The following is a 15,355-nucleotide window of genomic DNA, read 5'->3' as shown; positions in this document are numbered from 1 at the left end:
GTAATACATAAATAAAAATGAGGGGTAATTTAATTAAAAGGGGGTGGATTGAAAAGATTAATGAGCTGCTACTTCGAGGAGTTCCGTGTAGCGCAACTCTGCCCACTCTGCCTAGGCCTAGTCAAGAGTTTACTGAGTATAAGGAAATACACACTGTTACTTTAAGAAACCATAAGCTTTCCTTCTCAGCATGAACTCTACAGGCAGTTTGCTCCAAAGCCTCAGTTCTTTGGAGTACTTTACCCAGTGTATCTTTAACTTTTCAGTCTGAAAGTTAAAATGTCTTACCTCATTAGACATCTTTGAGGTTTTATTACATCTTTCAAAATTTTTTAACCAACTCTGGTGATTTTGTTCTTCAGAATACCTTCTCTTTTTATGAAGTGTCCTGCATGTGGGTGAAAAAAAGGCCTCTTCAGACCCACATTCAGTGTGTGTGGTCTGTCTGCCAACTTCTAGTTTCTTCTAGAAAATGTCAAAGAGAGCCCTAAAGAATCGAGAGGGCATTGATTGAGAGGTAAGCTGGAGAATGTACATCAAGCGGAAGAAAAGAAAAAAAAAAGAAAAAAAGGCAGAGAAGGGGCTCCTTCTTCTGCAGCAACAACACTTCACTCTAAGGACTCCCAAAGAAGATCTAGTGAGAACAAACCAAAGAAAACTGTCATCACCATCACTCTGGGCATTCTCATTACTCAAGACACCGGTTGACGTAGAGATAGCTCTCGGCACCTACTTGCTTGCGTCAAGGAGTACAACGATGGCACCACCGTCAATGATACCGCAGGTACCATTATCTTTACCATTGACTTTGACAGCGGCTCCTGCACCACAGCCGACGTTGACATTGTCGATGGCAGAACACTCCACGTCAAGTCACACCGATGATGTTGAGAAGATCTGCATCCAGGGTGTCTACGTCAAGATCGATGTCAAGGCACACAATGTCAAGAAGATCAATGTCAAGACAATCAGATATGTCTGTTTTTTCATCTCTGACTCCCTGCATTAAAATATGATAAGAGTATTTCAACCAACTTTGATAGTTCCTCAAGATGATCCTTTAAACGGACACCTTCCTCCTCTTGACTTAACTCTGAGGCCTGTTTCACCTATCAGGTCAGTACCTCGTCCTGTGGCACCAGAGGCAAATCCTACAGAAACAGCATCTCCTCATACAGAAGAACATTCCCATTTTGTAACTCCAAGACCGTTAACTCCAAAGAGATGAAGAAAACCTTCACAGTCTCTTTCACCATCTTGGATTCCTACTCCACCTACAGAATTGTCACCATCAAGAGCGTCTCTCATAGATGACGTTTTGACCTTTCAGAAGTTTTTGGTTAGAGGTGCAAACAAATTAAACATTCAAATCAGGCTTCAGTGGAAACTCTACAACCTAGGGCTTTGCGGAGACCTACCTTAACCCTGGTTCTTGGATTTGCAGAGCTTGCAGAAGAAAAATTCCTTACTCCATTTACCATCAAAGCAGCAACACCTCGATTCCATAAGAAACACAGAGCAGCTGATCAAGAACCTACATATCTGAGACAGGACCCTAAGACTGATTCTGTTATTGTTTATGAAGAAACATTCTTCCACCACAGAAACTTCGATTTAATGCAATGGGGAGAAAATGTGTAACCCTGCAGCAGCTACCTTCAAAAACAGAAGTGCATCTGCTCTACTACCCAGATATGACCGGACCTTATGGAAGTCATTTGGCTTCTTTTGTAAACGATCTACCAGCAGACAGAAGACCGGACTTTATGGAGATTGTGCAGGACGGTCCAACAGTTTCCAATTAGTTAATGAGTTCAGCAGTAGATTAAGCGGATTGGCTCAGGCTCACCTCATTTAAACTAGACACCCAATCAGAGATTGGGAATCTTCCTTTAGGAGGTTGGACTGGCTTGTAGTGAGTACCAAGGGGTACTTGCACCTTGCACCAGGCCCAGTTATCCCTTATTAGTGTATAGGGTGTCTAGCAGCATAGGCTGATAGATAATGGTAGCTTAGCAGAGCAGCTTAGGCTGAACTAGCAGACGAGTGAAGCTCCTACAGTACCACTTAGTGTCATATGCACAATATCATAAGAAAACACAATACACAGTTATACTAAAAATAAAGGTACTTTATTTTTATGACAATATGCCAAAGTATCTCAGAGTGTACCCTCAGTATGAGGATAGCAAATATACACAAGATATGTACACAATACCAAAAATATGCAGTATAGTCTTAGAAAAACAGTGCAAAAAATGTATAGTTACAATAGGATGCAATGGAGACACATAGGGATAGGGGCAACACAAACCATATACTCCAAAAGTGGAATGCGAACAACGAATGGACCCCAAACCTATGTGACCTTGTAGAGGGTCGCTGGGACTATTAGAAAATAGTAAGGGTTAGAAAAATAGCCCACCCCAAGACCCTGAAAAGTGAGTGCAAAGTGCACTAAAGTTCCCCAAAGGACATAGAAGTCGTGATAGGGGAATTCTGCAGGAAAGACACAAACCAGCAATGCAACAACAATGGATTTCCAGTCGAGGGTACCTGTGGAACAAGGGGACCAAGTCCAAAAGTCACAAGCAAGTCGGAGATGGGCAGATGCCCAGGAAATGCCAGCTGCGGGTGCAAAGAAGCTGCTACTGGACAGTAGAAGCTTAGGTTTCTGCAGGAACGACAAGGGCTAGAGACTTCCCCTTTGGAGGACGGATCCCTCACGCGTGGAGAGTAGTGCAGAAGTGTTTTCCCGCCGAAAAACCGCCAACAAGCCTTGCTGGCTGCAAATCGTACGGTAAGGGTTTTTGGACGCTGCTGTGGCCCAGGAGGGACCAGGATGTCGCAAATTGCGTCAGGAGACAGAGGGGACGTCGAGCAAGACAAGGAGCCCTCTCAGCAGCAGGTAGCACCCGGAGAAGTGCCAGAAGCAGGCACTACGAGGATGCGTGAAACGGTGCTCACCCGAAGTCGCACAAAGGAGTCCCACGTCGCCGGAGAACAACTTAGGAGGTCCTGCAATGCAGGTTAGAGTGACGTGGACCCAGGCTGGACTGTGCACAAAGGATTTCCGCCGGAAGTGCACGGAGGCCGGAGTAGCTGCAAAAGTCGCGGTTCCCAGCAATGCAGTCTGGCGTGGGGAGGCAAGGACTTACCTCCACCAAACTTGGACTGAAGAGTCACTGGACTGTGGGAGTCACTTGGACAGAGTTGCTGGATTCAAGGGACCTCGCTCGTCGTGCTGAGAGGAGACCCAGGGGACCGGTGATGCAGTTCTTTGGTGCCTGCGGTAGCAGGGGGACGATTCAGTCGACCCACGGGGGATTTCTTCAGAGCTTCTAGTGCAGAGAGGAGGCAGACTACCCCCACAGCATGCACCACCAGGAAAACAGTCGAGAAGGCGGCAGGATCAGCGTTACAGAGTTGCAGTAGTCGTCTTTGCTACTATGTTGCAGTTTTGCAGGCTTCCAGCGCGGTCAGCAGTCGATTCCTTGGCAGAAGGTGAAGAGAGAGATGCAGAGGAACTCGGATGAGCTCTTGCATTCGTTATCTAAAGTTTCCCCAGAGACAGAGACCCTAAATAGCCAGAAAAGAGGGTTTGGCTACTTAGGAGAGAGGATAGGCTAGCAACACCTGAAGGAGCCTATCAGAAGGAGTCTCTGACGTCACCTGGTGGCACTGGCCACTCAGAGCAGTCCAGTGTGCCAGCAGCACCTCTGTTTCCAAGATGGCAGTGGCCTGGAGCACACTGGAGGAGCTCTGGACACCTCCCAGGGGAGGTGTAGGTCAGGGGAGTGGTCACTCCCCTTTCCTTTGTCCAGTTTTGCGCCACAGCAGGGCTAAGGGGTCCCTGAACCGGTGTAGACTGGCTTATGCAGAAATGGGCACCAAAAGTGCCCATGAAAGCATTTCCAGAGGCTGGGGGAAGCTACTCCTCCCCTGCCTTCACACCATTTTCCAAAGGGAGAGGGTGTAACACCCTCTCTCAGAGGAAGTCCTTTGTTCTGCCATCCTGGGACAAGCCTGGCTTGACCCAAGGAGGGCAGAAACCTGTCTGAGGGGTTGGCAGCAGCTGCAGTGAAACCCCAGGAAAGGCAGTTTGGCAGTACTAGGGTCTGTGCTACAGACCACTGGGATCATGGGATTGTGCCAACTATGCCAGGATGGCATAGAGGGGGCAATTCCATGATCATAGACCTGTTACATGGCCATATTTGGAGTTACCATTGTGAAGCTACATATAGGTAGTGACCTATATGTAGTGCACGTGTGTAATGGTGTCCCCGCACTCACAAAGTCCGGGGAATTGGCCCTGAACAATGTGGGGGTACCTTGGCTAGTGCCAGGGTGCCCTCACACTAAGTAACTTTCCACCTAACCTTTACCAGGTAAAGGTTTGACATATAGGTGACTTATAAGTTACTTAAGTGCAGTGTAAAATGGCTGTGAAATAACGTGGACGTTATTTCACTCAGGCTGCAGTGGCAGGCCTGTGTAAGAATTGTCAGAGCTCCCTATGGGTGGCAAAAGAAATGCTGCAGCCCATAGGGATCTCCTGGAACCCCAATACCCTGGGTACCTCAGTACCATATACTAGGGAATTATAAGGGTGTTCCAGTAAGCCAATGTAAATTGGTAAAATTGGTCTGTAGCCTGTTAGTGACAATTTGGAAAGAAATGAGAGAGCATAACCACTGAGGTTCTGGTTAGCAGAGCCTCAGTGAGACAGTTAGGCACCACACAGGGGACATATACATATAGGCCACAAACTTATGAGCACTGGGGTCCTGACTAGCAGGGTCCCAGTGACACATAACAAACATACTGAAAACATAGGGTTTTCACTATGAGCACTGGGCCCTGGCTAGCAGGATCCCAGTGAGACAGTGAAAACACCCTGACATACACTCACAAACAGGCCAAAAGTGGGGGTAACAAGGCTAGAAAGAGGCTACTTTCTCACACACTGGTGCTGTTCTTTTTGGACCTCACACTGATGAGAAAACAGAAAGTATGAAAAAGGATTGGAGGAGAGGAAGAGCTTTTATTGTCCCCATTACTGTTAAAGGGACTAAAGAGTTCACTGAAGGCAGAGAGTTGTAGCCCCTCAGTGGCCTTTTCACCCTCAATCCCAAGTACACCAGCAGCCATGTCATCAGCAGGAATTCCAATCTAGGAAAAGTTGAGGTAGGGGACAGCAGCAACAACATCAAACTTACCGACAATTCTCATCCAAGGCATGACCGACCTCAAAACCGTGAGAATCTCACTCCATCTCTTCTATATCCTTCTCCAGTAGGAGGGAGTGTGTCTCATCATTTATCAGAGCGTAAGCTTATAACCACAGACAAATGGGTACTACAAATTATTCAAAAGGTCTTGACTCAATTAAAAAGTCCCTCTCCTACAATACCTCCTAAATAAGCACCAAAACATAAATTACCGCTAATAAAAAAGGAGGTTCGGTCCTTACTTGAAAAACAAGCATTAGAACTGGTTCCTTTTTCGCAGAGAGGAAAAGGTATCAATTCCAGATATTTTTTGGTACCCAAGAAAGGCAAGCAATTGGAATTTAGGTCTAGTCTAGAACTAAGCAAAAAAAAAAGTTATGCAGTTCCTCTGAGGAAGAAAAAATACACCAAAGAAAACTAGTACAGGTTGGACACAACCTGAGTCATCTGATCAGGAGATCTGATTGCTAAGGAGCAAGGGCCCTCACACACCCGAAAGGGTGTCATGCTTCATCATCGGGCAGCTCGTTGTTGGGCCGACAATGCAATTCCCAAAGGGCCCTGCAAGGGTGCTCTTTGCCAGGGATCTTTTGCTTATCTGTTGATGTGAAGAGTGAGGTGCAAGATTGTGTAGTAGTGTGAGTAGACTGGTGTGAGTGATGATTAAAAATAACTAAGGGATATCCTAAACTTGTTTAATATACAGGAACCCTTGTTATGATTAAAATGACACTGGCCAGAGATGGTTACAATGATCTGTACTGGCTACTGTAGGAAAACTCGGTTACCCCCACTTTTGGGCTGTTTGTCAGTGTGTGTCAGTGTGTTTTTACTGTGTCACTGGGATCCTGCTAGCCAGGACTCCAGTGCTCATAGATAAAAACCTATATGTCAGTGTGTTTTGCCTGTCACACTTGGATTCTGCTAGCCAGGACCCCAGTGCTCATAAGTTTGTGGCCTAATGTGTATGCCTGTGTAGTGCCTAACTGTGTCACTGAGGCTCTGCTAACCAGAACCTCAGTGCTTATGCTCTCTCTGTAGGCCAGTGACTAAATTTTCCAATTTAAATTGGCATACTGGACCCCCCTTATAATTCCCTAGTATATGGTACCCAGGGCATTGAGGTTCCAAGAGATCCATATGGGCTGCAGGATCTCATTTGCAACCCATAGGGACCGCAGACAAACCCTTACACAGGACTGCCATTGCAGCCTGCGCTAAATAACACACACGTTATTTCACAGCCATTTTCACTGCACTTAAGTAACTTATAAGTCACCTATATGTTTAACCTTCACTTGCTGAAGGTTAGGTGCAAAGTTACTAAGTGTGAGGGCATCCTTGCACTAGCAAAGGTGACCCCACGTAGTTCAGGGCCATTTCCCCGGACTTTATGAGTTCGGGGACGCCATTACACGCGTGCACTACATATAGGTCAATCCTATAAGTAGCTTCACAATGGTATCTCCAAATATGGCCATGTAACATGTCTAAGATCATGGAATTGTCCCCCCATTATAAATCTGGTATTGGGGAGCCAATTCCATGGATCCTGGGGGCTCCACCATGTACCTCCAGTACTGCCAAACCAGCTCTCTGAGGCTTGCACTGCAGCTACAGCTGCTGCCACCTCACAGACAGGGTTCTGCCCTCCTGGGGTCTGGGCAGCCCAGCCCCAGGAAGGCACAACAAAGCATTTCCTCTGAGAGCAGGGTGTTACACCCTCTCCCTTTGGAAATAGATAGCCTCCCCCAGCCTCTGGAAATGCTTTGAAGGGCACAGATGGTGCCCTCCTTGCATAAACCAGTCTACACCGGTTCAAGGACTCCTTTTCCCCTGCTCTGGCGTGAAACTGGACAAAGGAAAGAGGAGTGACCACTCCCCTGTTCATCACCACCCCGGGGGTGGTGCCCAGAGCTCCTCCAGTGTGTCCCAGACTTCAGCCATCTTGCTTTGCAAGGTGTGTAGGCGCTCTGGAGGGCTCTGAGTGGCCAGTGCCAGCAGGTGACGTCAGAGACCTCTCCTTATAGGTCCATATCTGATAAGGTAGCCAATCCCCTTCTCAGGGCTCTCCTGTGGGTTCTCTTCAGATTCTGCTTGCAAGTTTCCTTCAGGAATCCTCTGCAACAACTTCAGTATCCTCTGACCTCGGATGAACCGCAGCCTGCTCCAAGAAATGCTGTAACTGCAACAAATTGTCTACAAGAGACACTTTTGTTCAGCAACCTCAGCCCCAAGTCAGCAACTGCAACAGTTTCCACGGTGTGCATGCTCTGGGGACTCCCTGTCTTCATCCTGCACCAGAAGGACCGAACAAAATCTCCAGTGGAGTGACAGAGTCATGCCCCTGTTCCAAGCAGGCACCTTCCAAGGCGACGACCGGTACCCTGGGACTCCTGTCACGCCGATGAGCGTGCTCCTAAGGACACAGAGGGTAGACATAATCGACATAGACTGTCTTGAGGTCCTACTGACACAATTTGAAGGTGGTGAGACCTTGTCTTCCCTGAGAATGATGGTACCTCTGTGTTTTGTGTCTTCTTTTTCTCCTGAGGCCTTTGTGCACTCTTTGCAAAATTCCTTCATGCACAGCTTGGCCCAGTTCCCCAGCACTCCACCTTGCGACGCTCAACTCGCTGAGTTGTTCTCCGGGGGCGTGGACCTTCTTTTGTTGTGCTGCATCAACCGCGCTTTGCACCTCCTTTGAACCCAGATCCTGTGGCTTTTGGGGGTGCTGGCTGGCATCCTGAGGGCTCTCTAAAGTGCTGAGAGCCCCCTCTTCCTCCTCACACAGAGCTGAGGCCGCCAGGTCCCTCCTGGGTCCATCCAGTGCCATTTTGATGAAAAACGCTCTTTTGCCGTAGCCAAGGCTTGTTGGCGCCTTCCAACACGAAATCTCATCTGCAACGATCTTTACGCCGTGGGACATCCTTTGCATCATGTAGGAACCCACTGACATCTTCATAGGGTGCATTTCTGCAGTCTTCAACTAATCTGGGACTCTTCTTTTGCACCCTCTTCTGAGTTGGCAGGGGATCCTGTCCTTCCTGGAACTTCTTCTGACTTCTGGACTTGGTCCCCTTCTTTTGCAGGTCTTCAGGTCCAATAATCCAGCAGTTATTATTTGCAGACTTGATTGGCTGCTGCAAAATCCCAAAAACGAGGTGTAGAGTGTCCTAAAAAAACTTGCAGTACTTTATTGCTGCTTTTCTGGGCTCTGGGGTGGGGTAATTTACTTACATTTACTGTATTCTTACTGTCCCAGCGATTTTGCACACACTACACTTGTCTAGGGGGGAATTCATGATTCACATTCCTCTTTTTTAGTATATGGTTTGTGTTGCCCCAGACCTATTTTCTGCCATTGCATTCTATAGGATTTCCTACTGTTTGCATTGTTCTATGACTATTTACTTGTCTAATTTTGGTGTCTAGTGTATATATTGTGTATAATACTTACCTCCAGAAGGAGTATTGTCTCTAAGATATTCTTGGTATGGTGTCACCCAAATAAATACCTTTATTTTTGGTAACACTGAGTATTGTCCTTACTTGTGTATAAGTACTGTGTAACTATAAGTGGTATTGCATCAGCTTTGCATGTCTCCTAGTTCAGCCTAAGATGCTCTGCTATAGCCACCTCTATCAGCCTAAGCTGCTAGAACACTACTACATTCACTAACAAGGGATAACTGGACCTGGTGTAAGGTGCGAGTACCCAAGGTGCCCACTACAAACCAGGCCAGCCTCTACAGCTACAAAGGTAAATCATAAGAGAAAGGTCAACATGTTTCTTGCCTACTTAATATCAACAATGATTAGGGCAGTTTGTCAGGACCAAATCCCTGATCTAATCTGAAAGGGGTATCAGATTGTGAGAGATGTTTTGTAGTCATACCCCAAATGTGAAAGAACTAGGCTTAAAGTGTACCTTCAAAGTAAGAGCTGACCGTATTAGGCTGCCCAGATTGACCTAACATGAGTGACAAAGGAAATGCTCATTGGAGTCTTCAAAGAGGAACAGAGGTTGCCAGAGTGTACTTGGCTCTTGACTAACCCTGTCCTTTGCCCATCCCATTCTCTACCTAAGCCATGCAGATAAGTATATAAAAAGGCAAAAATTCAGAATGTTGGTCCTATATCAACTCTATCCTCATTTGAAAAAAAGAGCCTGGATGTGTTCTGTTGGTCTCCAAGACCCTTATATTCACATATCCATTGCAAAGAAGCACAGAAAATTCTTAAGATTCAAAGTTGGGTGATCTCATTACCATTCGGCTCAAGGCTGCACCCAGAACATTTTCAAAAATACATGTCAACTCCAGGAAAGTCTGCTTTTGCCCTTACCTAGACGATTGGCTCATAAAGGCCCAATCTCATGATAAAGCACAGTTGGATTTTAACATGACAAACAATCTCTTGACAAAATTAGATCTACCGGTCAACCAATAGAAGTCAATTACTTCACCTCACCAAATTCTAAATTATCTAGAAGCCACCTTCGACACAAGCAAAGGAGAAGTGTATAGTTGGAGGAGAGAGTGTCAACCATTTTGCAGAAACGTTGCCTATTACTTCAAATACCCCATCCGACAGCAGGCCCTCCTAGGGTCCATGGCATCTTGCATCTATCTTGTACAGAATGAACGCCCCAGAATGAGACCTCTACAGCAGTGCCTAGTGGATCAATGGTCTCAATGACAGGGCAATTTGGAAGACAAACTGTCACCGCATACGCAGCTCAGTCTCTGAAGTAGTGGTGCGAGAGAGACAATTTACTAAAAGAAATGCCTATTTTCCCAAGATCTTCCAAAACAAACAATTATCATGGATGCTTCTCTCACAGGGTGGGGAGCGCATTCACAAGATCTTATGATACAAGGAAAATGGTTGCAGAGGGAACAACTGTATCAATAAACATTCTGGAAATGAAAGTGATACAACTGGCTCAAAAAGTGTTTGCTCCATCGTTACCGACCAACAAGATTTTGATTCAGTCAGACAACACCACGCCAAGACCAAGGATCCTATCCGAAGAAGCCCAGTCAATATGGCATTGGTTACTGGTGAGAAACTATTCGATCCAAGCAATTCACTTACCAGACATTTAAAATGGCCAGGCAGACCTGATAAGCAGGTATTTCACAGAAAACAACAAAAGGGAACTAAACAATACAGTTCTGATGGACATTTTTCAAGATTGGAGTTTCCCCGACATAGATCTATTTGCCACAAAAGAAAATGCAAAATACCAAAACTTGGCAGCAAGGATATGGGAATCCGGCTCTTTGGGAAATGCTGTTCTGATCAGCTGGTCAAAACAATTTCTCAATGCCTTTCCACCGATTCCTCTAATTCCAACAGTAATTCTCAGATCCATTGGTTGCTCTAATAATTGTAATAGCGCCAAAATTGCCTAGACAGTCCAGTGCTACTTCACCTCTCCATCAAGCTCCACAAGAGGTTGCCATGCAAACACAACCTTTTGTCAAGGATTTGAGGGAAGATTTTTCATCCCAATGCACAGCAATTGAATTTGGGAGCATGGCTAACGAAATCATTCAACGTGGCCACCTAAATCTTCTGCTAGGCTCTTTGACTATTCTTAGGGAGACTAAGCGACCAAGTACAAGGACATCCTATTCTTTTAAATGGAAAATATTTCTCATCTGGTGCCTCCAGAACAGTAATTGTTCGATTAAATTCCAAGAAGATGTCATCTTGCCTTATTTGCTTTATCTGGCTCACTCTAAACTGTAATTTAACTCTATAAAAGTGCATTTAGCAGCCATCACAATGTATAGAAAAGGGCTGAATCAAAGATCTTTCTTCATTTCACCAGTTGTTAACTACTTCCTAGAAGGACTACTAAGACTTTTTCTCCTATCCGACAGCCTGCTCCTTCCTGGGAACTAAGTTTAGTGTTATATAGATTAAAGGCTTCTCCTTTTGAATCCATACACTTGGCCTCAATGCAGCACTTAACGTGGATGGTAGCTTTTCTTGCAGCTATTACATCAGCGCCAAGGGTTAGCAAATTGCAAGCTCTCTCTTCTGTGGAACCTTTTACTATTTTTCACAAGACTAGAGTGGTGTTGAGAACACATCCATCTTTTTTATTGAAAGTCGTCTTTGGTTTTCACATTAACCAAACTTTTTTGCTTCTAACCATTTTCGATAATCCCTCTTCTCCAGCAGAAACAACATTGTATTCTTTAGGTGTGCGTAGGGCACTTACATTTTATTTGGATATACCTAACGAAATCTGTAAAGGAAATCAGTTGTGCATAAGTTATGGAACTCTGAGAACTGGCATGGCTTCATCAAAACAAACCATAGTCAGATGGATTGTCTCTTTTATATCCTTTTGTTATCAATTAGCTGACAAACATCTTCCAGATAAACCTGGAGCACATTTTACACATAGGCCCTCATTACAACCCTGGTGGTCGGTGATAAAGCGGCGGTAACACCGCCAACAGGTCGGCAGTAAAACAAAATGGAATCATGACCACGGAAGAAACCGCCAACACAAACAGCCACTTTAACACACCGAATGCCACAGCGGTAGCAACAAACACCGCGGCGGTAACTGCCAACAGCCAGGCAGAAGACAATGTACTGCCTACAGCATTACAACACGCCTATCCGCCAGCTGTTTCGGGGCGGTATCAACGCCATCAAAAGCACAGCGGAAACAGAACACTGAAGGGAAACGACTCACCTCTCGAAACTCAAGGAAGAACCACAACGCCATGGAGCCCGACCTGCACTTTTTCCCAATGCTGGTGTACCTTCTCATACACCAGGAACACGAACGCCGGCGAAGACGACCACGGTGAGTATTGCACCTAGCACACAAGGGAAGGGGGAGGAAAAAGAGAGTGACACACGCAACACACCCACCCCTATTCCCAACACCATACACACAAACAGATGCAACAACATTACATATACACCCCGTAACCCTCAGGAATAACGCAAGTACAATAGGAATGGATTAAATTGAGTGTAATATTATAAATTTAGAAAAATACGTTCTTAAAGCAATAAATAGTATGTACAATGTGTACAAAAGGAGGGACAACGCCCACTCCAAAATGTCTGTGGCCCATTGGGCCATAACACATAGGCCAAGGCCACACTTGACTCCTGTCTCAGTGCGGAGAGAACACTGCAGGGGCATCAGGTCGAAAACACACAGGCACCTCAGGGGGACAGGGAATGGGGGGGCACCTCAGCCAGAAGATGGTACAATGCCACTGGCCTGGAGGGGGCTCCATGCCCACTGCTTGGTCCCGGGGAGTGCAAAGCCACAGTCTCTCTAGTGGGTGGTTTGCCCACTGCTTGGTCCTGGGGAGTGCAAAGCCACAGTCTCTCTAGTGGGTGGGTTGCCCACTGGTTCTGGAGGGGGCTTTGTGCCCAGTGTGCTTCATCCTGGCAAGGAGGGGCTGAGTGGATGCCTTCTCCCACTAGTTCTGGAGGGGGCTTTGTGCCCAGTGTGCTTCATCCTGGCAAGGAGGGGCTGAGTGGATTTCTACTTCCACTGGTGCTGGAGGGGGCCTTGTGCCCGGTGTGCTTCATCCTGGATGGGGCAAGGTCACAGTCTCTCACCTGTGTGTCACACCGAGAGGTGTTGCAGGGGCCAGGACGCACTGCAGCCCATGTAGTCACCAGTACACACTGCTCGCCGGTGGTGACGGCTGCTCAGTGGATGCCAGTTGCGCTGCAGGTGGCGGCGCTGGCAGTGGTGGCCTCCAGGCCTTAACCTGCAGCCTCGGACGACTGCCCACTGGGGCTGCTGATGCTGGCAGTGGTGCTGCTGGCAGCAGTGCATGTGGCAGTGCTGGCAGTGGTGGTGGTAGCCTCCAGGCCTTCACCTGCAGCCTCGGACGGCTTCCCACTGGGGATGGTGCTGCTGGCAGTGGTGCTTCTGGCGGCGGTGCGGGCCGCTGTGCAGGTGGTGGTGCTGGCAGTAGTGGTGGTAGCCTCCAGGCCTTCATCTGCAGCCTCGGACGACTGAAGTGCAATGGCTGGTGTTGTGTGCCTCTTCCTGCCCTTGGCAGATGGTGGTGCCTCCTTGCTTTTGCCAGCTGGTGTCTTTTTTTTGCCCTTGCTGGCTGGTGGTGCCTCCTTCCCCTTGCTGGCTGGTGTCCCCTTCTTACCCTTGCTAGGTGGCGGACCCTTTTTGGCCTTGGAAGGTGGTGCTGGCACACTGGCTGGGCTGACGGGTGACTCCTTTGAGCCTTTCACACCCGCATTTGCTGTAGAAACCACAGTGGCCTTGGACCTGGTGGCTGAGGTGCTGGGCTGGGTTCTGGCCACCCTGGCCCGAGGTGAAGGATGGGGGGAGGGGTAGAGAATAGGTCACTGTTGGCGAGGAAAACTTCTTAGGGACACTGGGGCGGGAAGAGGGTGAAGGTTTGAGTGTGGAGGAAGAGGGAGTGGTTGTAGGAGGTGTCAGTCTGCTCTTTTTGGGTGCAGGTGCATGGGCTGGATGCTGTTGTGAGGTGGATGGCTATTGGGTGTCTGAGTGCTTGCGTTTGTGTACTTTGGGAGGAGGGGTCACAGACACAGTGCGAGAGGACACAGGGGACGCAGGCATGGATGTGGGGGTAGTGACTGCCTGTGAGGGTCATGTATTGATAGGTGTGCTGGTGATGGAGGTAGTGGATGAGGGTATAGTGCTTGCAGGTGTGAGTGGAGCTGCTACTGGGAGGGAGGTGGACGAGGAGGGGGACACAGTGGAGGCAGTGGATGTTGGTGTGTCTGCATGTGTCTGATGCTTGTGTGAGTGCCTGTGAGATGAAGTGTGGTGCTTGTGTTTGCCTGAGCCACTTCTGTGTGTTGATTTGGGTGATTGCTGGTCTGAAGGTGTGCTTGGGATAGGCTGGGGTTGAGGGTATTGGGACTGGGTAGAGGAAGTTGGAGGGGGAAGGCTGGAGACGGGGACAATGGCTGCCATCAGTGAGTTGGCCAGAGCCTGGAATGCTCTCTGTTGGGCTGCCACGCCAGAGTGAATGCCCTCTAGGTATCCATTTGTTTGTTGCAAATGCCCTGCAACACCCTGGATGGCATTCAGTATGGTTGACTGCCCAACAGAGAGGGATCTCAGGAGATCAAAAGCCTTCTCACTGAGGGCAGCAGGGCTGACTGGGGCACGGCCTGAGGTGCCTGGGGCGAAGGAGATGCCCACCCTCCTGGGTGAGCAGGCATGGGAAACATGCTGAGGGGCTGCTGGGAGGGCGATGTTGGTACGGGGGTGGCGGCTGTACCTGTAGTTGGGGAGGAACATCAGGGGGGTCAAGGTATAACAGGCACCCCTTCCTCATTGGGAGGCCAGCCCCAGCTGGGCCTCCGCCATCTTCCTTGCCCAGCGGCGCAGGTCCTCCCACCGTTTGCAGCAGTGGGTGCTCCACCTGTCAAAGACCCCAAGGGTCCACACCTCCTTGGCGACGGCACGCCAAATACCCTTTCTCTGATGGGCACTGACCTGCAGAAAAAATACAGCAGAAAAGATATCAGTCATACCGTCCGGACTGTTATACTCATAGCCCAACATATCCCCCCCTTCCTCTTATGCACATGCATTGACCACCATACATGCAGCACTCTGCCCAGGACCCCTCAGACCCCCCTCTTACACGAGGCTTACACACACAGCAATCCATACATTCATGCCCCACGCATCATGCTCACAGTGTACTCACCTGTTTGACAGGAGAACCATAGAGTAAAGGGTACTGGGGTAGGACCCCATCCACCAGGCCCTCCAACTCCTCCGAAGTGAAGGCAGGGGCCCTTTCCCCAGACACTTGAGCCATTGTCACTTCCAGACACAGGTCACAGCAGCACTTGAAGTATAGGTCCTCTCCTGTTGAAAGTCAGGTAGCAAGTGAGTGAACAGATAGAAAATGGCGGTCACATCTGCGGCGTTTGTAGGAAAGTACCATCTTGCCTGGCATGTTATCCCCATATTTCACTGCCAGGCAGGGCCCCAGTGCTCATAAGTATGTGCCCTGTATGTGTTCCCTGTGTGATGCCTAACTGTCTCACTGAGGCTCTGCTAACCAGAACCTCAGTGGTTATGCTCTCTCTGCTTTCCAAATTTGTCACTAACA

This window comes from Pleurodeles waltl, chromosome 8 (genome assembly GCF_031143425.1).
Source record: "Pleurodeles waltl isolate 20211129_DDA chromosome 8, aPleWal1.hap1.20221129, whole genome shotgun sequence".
NCBI lineage: Eukaryota > Metazoa > Chordata > Amphibia > Caudata > Salamandridae > Pleurodeles > Pleurodeles waltl.
The sequence above is the reverse complement of the archived record's forward strand: the minus strand, read 5'-3'. Positions refer to the sequence as shown.